This window comes from Schistocerca cancellata, unplaced genomic scaffold (genome assembly GCF_023864275.1).
Source record: "Schistocerca cancellata isolate TAMUIC-IGC-003103 unplaced genomic scaffold, iqSchCanc2.1 HiC_scaffold_1167, whole genome shotgun sequence".
Classification (NCBI taxonomy): Eukaryota; Metazoa; Arthropoda; class Insecta; order Orthoptera; family Acrididae; genus Schistocerca; species Schistocerca cancellata.
The window spans coordinates 21,660-29,814 of NW_026047166.1; the positions used below are offsets into that span (position 1 = coordinate 21,660).

At 50.9% G+C, this 8,155-nt stretch overlaps 1 pseudogene; it reads right to left on the reverse strand.

The window, feature by feature from the left end:
- Positions 1-7,796: 7,796 nt before the first annotated feature.
- LOC126160941 (5S ribosomal RNA) lies at positions 7,797-7,914 on the reverse strand (annotated as a pseudogene).
- Between the last annotated feature and the right edge of the window lie 241 nt (positions 7,915-8,155).

Below are 8,155 nucleotides of genomic sequence, written 5' to 3' on the forward strand. Positions count from 1 at the left end.
CAAGCATCTCATAGGCGCGGAGCACACCGGAAGATTGAGGGATTTTTATAGAGGTTGTCCTTCCTCGCAATCCAGGCGGTCAAGCCAAGATTACCATTCCCCGCAGCACACAACATTCCACCGCCGCGCCATACGGTGGTCGCTGAAGCATGTCCGGGGGTTACAGTGACAGGAGACTGGCGGCGCTGACCAGTCCCCAGCTCAGGACCCCAGGGTCGCCAAGCCCGTACTCAGCAAATGAATGCTGAGCCCCTGGGGGCTGTGGCGAGGGAGGGGAACGATTTGGGGTCATAAACGTTACCTTTAAAATGTTCCCTCGAACGTTTAGAGACTGCTGGTGGCTGGCCACCAGCGAGAGATGTGCCACGCTTCATCGCGTGTCATCCGCCCTGATGCCACCTACTCCGACCAAGGGCCCTCCCCACGGGCGCCGCCCAGCCGCAGCAATAGCCACGTGGCAGGATGGCCATTGCCGGGAGTCCCGATGCCCCAGGGAGATGGGCATCTACTCCTTGGCATACGTGGGGAGTTAACGGCGCAGGCATCAGTAGAGCGATCCCTGTGTTGTCAGGGGGCTGCAACCAAGGGGCTACATGGCGGCCCCACCACAACGGACTGGCTACCGTGCTGGATCTTAGGCGCAAAAATGTCCAGGGACGTCGTCGCAGGTAAAAGCAACACTGCAGAGTGCAGCGTGGTAATCACACCCAGGGACGTATCCTCGCCCACGAGATGGAAAACGAGCGAGACACCATTAGAGCGACGAGAAAGCCGGCTAAAGGTCTCAATGCACGACGGATACAGTGCACCATGTAAGGCGCCCTTCCCCAATTGGCTCGCTCTTCGGAATAATTTAGAAGGGACCATCACATAAGGCCGAAGCATTTGAGACTCCATTTAGTCGCCTCTTGCGACAGGCAGGAATACCGCGGGCCTATTCTTGCCCCCGAGCCCGCGGGGGGGGGGGGGGGGGGGCTTCCAGATATTTGCGTAATTTGCGCGGTGCATTTGCATTCGCGCCTGTCCCCCTCCCGTCCCGACTTGTCCCGACTGCCGCTCGCTGCAGCTAGGGTCGCGGCCCATATGACAGCACAAGCACGAGAAACATCTGCGAGACGGGCGCGGGCCTGACCGGCGTGTCCGAGACGCCGTGGGCGGCCGTTCGGAGCTACTAGAGCAGCGCTGTGCCGTGCCGAGGAAAGGTGCGAAATCAAGCACAGAAGACACAGGCGGTTCGACAAAGCATCCAAAACAATAAGCCCTGTCGTATTCCGGAACATTTTCGCCGTTTCATACTGTTTTGTTACTTCCAGAGACACTTTGGAAATCTTCCTTGGCACACTCTTCTTCAAACTGAGTTTCTTAATATCGTACCTTATGCTTATTACAACAGTTTTAAATCATTGTGGAAACATCTTTGTCACATCGAAAAGGTAGCATGAAAAGAGGCCTGGCAGGTGTAGTGACGTAAAAATGAAAAAATGAGATAGAGCCAACAGCACCTTTTTTTTATTTTATTTTTTTTTTCAATGGCTATAAAGGTACTGGTGGCTCCCTCGAGGTGAATCGGTGGACGCTGGCCAACGATCGCCTTCATCGGCGAATGGTACATGTGGCAATTAGGCATTGTGGCGTCCCGGACATGGAACAAAAGGGAAAGAGTCCTCCAATGTGTGAAAAACCAAAGTTGAGAATGCCTCCCATTGATACGCAAAAAATAGAAAGAAAAGACGGCTCCACGCCGTATCAACCGACGGTGACGACGGTCCAAAGGGAACACAAAACATTCAAATGCAAGCAAGACGATGTATCCACCGGAAAAGAAAAGTCATTGCTGAACACCAATAAGAAAAACTCCATTCACGTTGTAAAATGAGAAAAATGAGAAAAAATCCGGTAGACACCGGCACTCAAAACGAACGAGAAGGTACAAGACGTGGCATCCACGGAAACACACTTCAAATACACGGTGGGCTGTAGTGACGGTGTACGTGAAATGTAGAATCCAGAAAGAAACTATGAGGAAAGCGCACACCATTTTTTTTGTTTCTTTTTGTTTTTGTTTTTATACCGAATTCAAACGGTCGGTCAACGAGCGTGGCAGGCAGGCGGCGGCAATGAGGGCAGGGGTCAATTATTCTGAGGCCTGGCCACAGTGTCGCCCCCACACCCGTCATCACTCATAGTGACCGTAAACCCAATAATGATTCGTATCACCGGTGTGAAATTCCACACCGACAAAAAGTCCAACGGTGTCGAGCACAGGCACGGGACGAGATTTTTGGAGTGCTCCACAATAAAAGAAATGAAAAAAATGCAGACAAAACGCAAAACAATCACCACCAGGAATTATAACTAAAACAGCAGGAAAGAATCTCGTCACGCCACAAACGGAAAAAAACTAAGAATACGGACACACATGCCAAACAAGAAGTTCGGCAATAACGTCCAGAAAAAACTGAAAAGACTGAAAAGACTTCTGATTTCGTTCGGTAATCTAGTTTCGCCAATTTTCGTTCCAGAAAAATTTGAGGAAGTCGCATTAATGCATATCGTGTCGCTCAACGGCAAGAGAAAGGATGAGAGATAGACGGCCATGTTACGCAGGTACTGAAAGTCGTGCAAAAGCATGCGCTAGTGCGACCCGCAAAAAATTTGCAAAATTTCGCCGATAGTGTGGCGATGTCTGAATCCGAGTATGTTGGGTCCATAAAAAGGTAAGAAAGTCCAAATCGGTATACAACTTGAGGGAGAAGAGAGCAAAAACTGTGTGGCCAAGGATCCACACCGTCGCATTTCGCTTCGTGGTGGGGTAGACGACACACTGCGGAATTAATACATCATCCACAGTAACAGTTCGAGTGTCCACCCTCTGAATCAGACGAATCATATCCCTGGCGACGTCCCGAACACGGCGGAAGCGGTCACACGCAAAGCGGTCTTCAAGAGTATCGTCGGCAGGACACGTGTCACACACTCCAGACGGGATAAGATGAATGGAATGAAGTTTGGAGTTGGTGGGGAAGGTGCGATGCACCACCTTGTACCACACAGCGTGTACGGAAGCCGGGAGAACTTCATTGGCGAGGTTGTGCCACACTGCCACCCAGTTGCAGCGTGGCAATCGATACTCCCACTTGCAGCGAATAGGAGGTCCGCGTAAAGCCGTGCAGACAGCGCTAACCGTGTGGGCGGAGATGTCACAAAGTGTCTGGTAACTATTATCGAGAAAGTAGCGGCGCACGTAAGAAAGGTAGAACGGGACGTGCGATCCAGAAACCGGTGCCACTTCAGAATGAGGACGGTAACGATTAAAAACAACCGCGGTGGGACTGCAAGGTGCCTTCTGCATAACAGTAGTAATTCGCTTCCAAAAAAAGGGCCGCACATTTGGCGGAAAAATCAACGAGTCCCAAACCGCCATCGGACAGGCCCAAGGTCCAGACAGCATGCGATACCTTAAAAATCTCCCCCCTCCATAAAAACCAGTAAACCGCCTGTTTGATGGCGCGCCCCAACTGCTTGGGTACCGGGAGAACCTACGCAAGGTACCATGCTCTCGCCAAGATATTCACATTTATCAAATGCACCTTTTCCCGAAGGGCCAAATTCCGGACCGCATAGATCTTGGTAACAAAACGAATCCGATGCAGCGTAGGCCGCCAATTTAATGCCTCCATCTGCTGTGGGTTAGAAGATAAAAGGATCCCAAGAACTTTATGCTGCTGCTGTACACAAAATCAGGCCCTACGCAGGGTACGTGCGCGGGCGGTGAGCGGTAAAAGAACAGCTTTCCGGGTATTGATAACCGCCCCCGTAGCTTTTTCAAAGTTTGCAGGACAACTTGCAACCTGTCAACATCGTCGAAATGTTCAATAAATACGCCAAGGTCATCAGCGTATGCTTTACAAACCAATCTGGTAGTCCCCATCTGAATGCTGCGACATTCCTGACTGATATAACGGAGGAGGGGATCCAGCGCAATGGCAAAAAGCGCCATGGAAAGCGGACACCCCTGCCGCACGGAGCGACCCACACGAAAAGGAGGAGTAAGACGACCATTGACACAGATACGTGACGTAGCATTTTGCAACAGATGCGTCACTAATTTGGTAAATTTATAACCAAACCCCATGCGTACCAAAACCTGACGCAAATAAAAATGACTAATGTGGTCAAAGGCATTCTTAAAATCAACTAATAAAATCGCCGCTGTTCGTAGCCGAGCACTTTGACGCTATCCTTGCTTACAGGGACTGCATTGGTTATGTGCGAAGATATTCCGATCGCGCACCGCACACGTTTGCTGATCACTAAGTACCGCCGGCAAAATGCTTTTAAGTCGCTGAGCGACGCAGCGCGTGACGATCTTGTAATCAACATTTAATAAAGTAATCGGACGGACAGCGTCGATATGTGACACAGCAGTGGATTTGGGAACGAGCGTCACAACCCCCTCCACAAAAGCATTTGGTACAGTCACACCATTTTGAATATCATGCACTAAATTCACTAAAATCTCACTAAAAAGATGAAAAAATTTCGAATAAAATTCCGCAGGAATCCCATCGGGACCCGGAGACTTCCCTTTGGGACTCCGACGAACGGCGTCGAGAACTTCATCAGACGTAAGGGCGTCATTTAAACGATTCCTGTCCGGGCGAGTTAAAACATGTGGTACAGCCCGCAAAAAATCTCGCAACTCGTCGGAATCCACGTCAACAGCACGGAAAAGCGAATCGAAATGTTCAAAAATATCTGTTTCAATTTCCGACTGTACAGAAGTCCGACCGCCGTTTCGCAGCTGCCAAACATTAATGCTCAAACGTTCGCGGCGTTTTCGTTCCCGGTTCAAATGGTAAATGGACAGAGGTTCCCCTGTGACAAATCCTGCAGGCTGACTTCGGACGGTCACCCCATCACTAACGGCACGCATGTCGAGTAAAAGCTTAGCTTGAAATTGCTTCAGAGTAGGCAACAAATCGGGCTGTGACGTCACTCGCAACGCCAAATCGCGTAAACAATCCTGGCGGAAGCGAGCCGTCGCCCGACGCCAGCGTGCCGCCTCACGGCTGTAATCGATGAAAAAGTTCCGAATCGCCGGCTTAGCGATCCCAACCCACCACTCAATGGTGCTACTATGACCGCCGCGAGTCCGCACCAACCTCTGCCACATACGGGTAAAACTAGTCACAAAATGGTCGTCATTAAGTAAACTACAATTAAACTTCCACAAATTAGTACGACGAGGAACACACAAACGAGGTAATAAAAGACGACAGGAATAACTGGAGTGGTCGGAAAATATGACAGGAGTCACGTCAGCAGTACAAATACGGGCAGACAACTGCCTAGACACATAAATGCGATCGAGACGGCTACGCCCCGCACCGTAAAAATAAGTGAAGTAGGTGAAATCGGGGTGTAAAACACGCCACGTGTCAAGCAAATGAAAGCTAGCGACCAAAGCACCCAGTTCGTGACATTTGTTCGGACGCGGCTCCTGATCTCTGTCGTCTAAAACACAATTAAAATCACCCCCGACGATTAACGTATCGACATTCCTGGATAAAAGCTGACACAAATCCTTACCATAAAATTCAGCCCTGGCCGGTTTAACATTTCCCGACGGAGCGTACACATTCACAAACACAATGCCAAAAATGGTACAGGCAACAGCACGACCAGTCGGTAAAATGTCAACGTTAGAGACAGGTAAGTCAGAACGTACTAAAATGGCAGTGCCCGTATCAGAATCGGGCGCAACATTGTCAATGACAATAAAATCGGTAAAATCATGCAAAAATAAAAGCGCTTCACAAGTCACCTCTTGTAAAAAGGCGACGCGACAATGATTATCATACAAGAAATCTTTAAGAAGCATAGCTTTCTGCGGATTTCGCAGCTTATCAAGATTAACCGTTAAAATGTTCCACTGGCTACAGTCGTTAACCATATACACGGAAAACACAGGTAAAAAACAAGAACATAGAAACATGAAAATGTTTAAAACACGATAAAACATACCAACTGACTAGGAGGGGGAAGGACATACAAAGAGTCACACTAATGGTGATCACCGGCCTCAACGTCCTCCGACCAATCCCGTGATTGACTAGGCGGGGTGGGGGGGGGGGGGGTCCCAGAAACTGTGACGGCACGTTCCGTGACGGAATGCTCCACGGCGGGCATTTCAACATCCGAAGATAAAGGCAGCACCAAGTCGTGGGTGGAAGGAGGGGCACGACGTTGGTGCGAATCTTCGGCCTTTCGTTTAGTGGGAAAGGGGGAGGGTGGCACAGACAAAGCCGGATCCACCGCCATGCCGGAATCGGTAGCAGAAGTCGGTTGACTCAGGAATGTTTTTAGATGTTGCACCGTGATATCACGTTGTTGCGTGGCAGTAACGACATCACCCTCCGGCTGGGTGCGGGAAGATGTCTGCTTTTTCGCCTGGCGCCTGCCGCCCCCTCCTTGAGACGGGCGGTGGCCGAGGTCTACGCCGGCGCGCGTGGCCGGCTGTCGGGAGGTCGGCTGCCCGACCGACCGAGCTTGAGGGGGGGGCAGGAGAACGCGCCACCGGAGACGGACTCCGATTTTTGTCCGAAAGACCACGCGTATTGAACGAAGCAGAACTACTGGCACTACGTAAACGTGGTGTGCCAGAAGCTCGAGCAACATTCCGGTCCCTCCGCGGCTTAGGGGCAGTAAAATCGTCACTTCCTACGACAACAGCACTGGCAGCAGAAACACTGTCGGGGACGGTAGTTGGAACAACCGCCGAGTTATCGGGTTCCGTAACCGCGACAGGATGCGGAACAAATTCGGCCAACATCGGCACGGATGCCGGTGAAACATCGTTCGCTACCGGTTTTTTAGTAACAGGTACAGTTGTCGCATCCGCGACCAAAGAGGGCCCAACAGGAGGTACAGAAACAGAGTCACTATTAGGAACAGACGTATCCATGGCGTCAGCGGCGGCCGGTACAGGGGGGGCAGCCGCGACATGCACACGTGCGGGGGGGGGGGGGGGGGGGCGGAACCTAAACTTGGTGCAGCAACAGAAGCAAAACTAGGCCCACCTAAAACATCCTCACGTGGCAACTCAACAGGCGGCCTGCGTTTAGGGCAGTTTTGTCGGTAATGACCAACAGCACCGCAAAAGGAACACGTCTGAGGTTGACCACTATAGGTTATAAATGCACGATGACCGTTAACTAACAAGAAGGACGGAATATGCTGTCGTACAACCATCTTTACACTCCTCACGCCATTTTCAACCTGGAAAATATAGGCGGAGGACCACTTCTCTTTAATGACAGATAGCACAGTCCCGTACGGCCGCAAATGACGAGATATTGTGTCATTCCGAATTTCGAAAGGCAAGTTAAACACACGAACATTTCGAAGGCCAAACCCGCCATGAGAAATAGTCACGTTACTAATGCGACCGTCTAAATGTCTAAATTTACGGACACCATCATTAGCATTGACTACGGTATCACACAATTCGGGAGTCTTTAACTTCAAAAACACAGAATTGAGAAAAGTGTCAAACTGAACACCGAGAACGTCATCGGGCGATAAACACAATTCCTCGAGTATCCAACGATGAATTTCGAAAGCAGACGGTTTTCCAACGGAACTATCGAATTCACATTGCACGTTATTTTGGCGTTCTTCACTATCATCATAGAAACTTTCCATGACTTACGGACTTTATGAAATACAGCCGCTAGGCAGAAGACAGACGACACACGAGGCGCCGCCGGCCAAGTCGACACGGAACTACTGCTCGCTCGGCACCGAGGTGTTGCCAGGCGGGCAGCCAGCCAAGTACTAACCGCGCCCGATGTTGCTTAACTTCGGTGATCGGACGAGAACCGGTGTAGTCAACATGGTATGGCCGTTGGCGTCCTTATACTGTAGCCGCGCCACAGAAGAAGCATTCGCCTCTGCTCCCAACACACGCAATCGCCGCCTTCCGTGGCACATTTGACGCAAAGCAAGTAGGCGAGACACACGACACAGCTGCTCGTTGCACCGCCTATCATTCCTTTGGTGCGTGCGGCCTGCGACACTCGCGGGCGACGCATCTTGTAGGGCGTGCGCGCGGCCAGGCCGGCCCGGCCGGCGGGGGAGCTGCGGCAGTGTC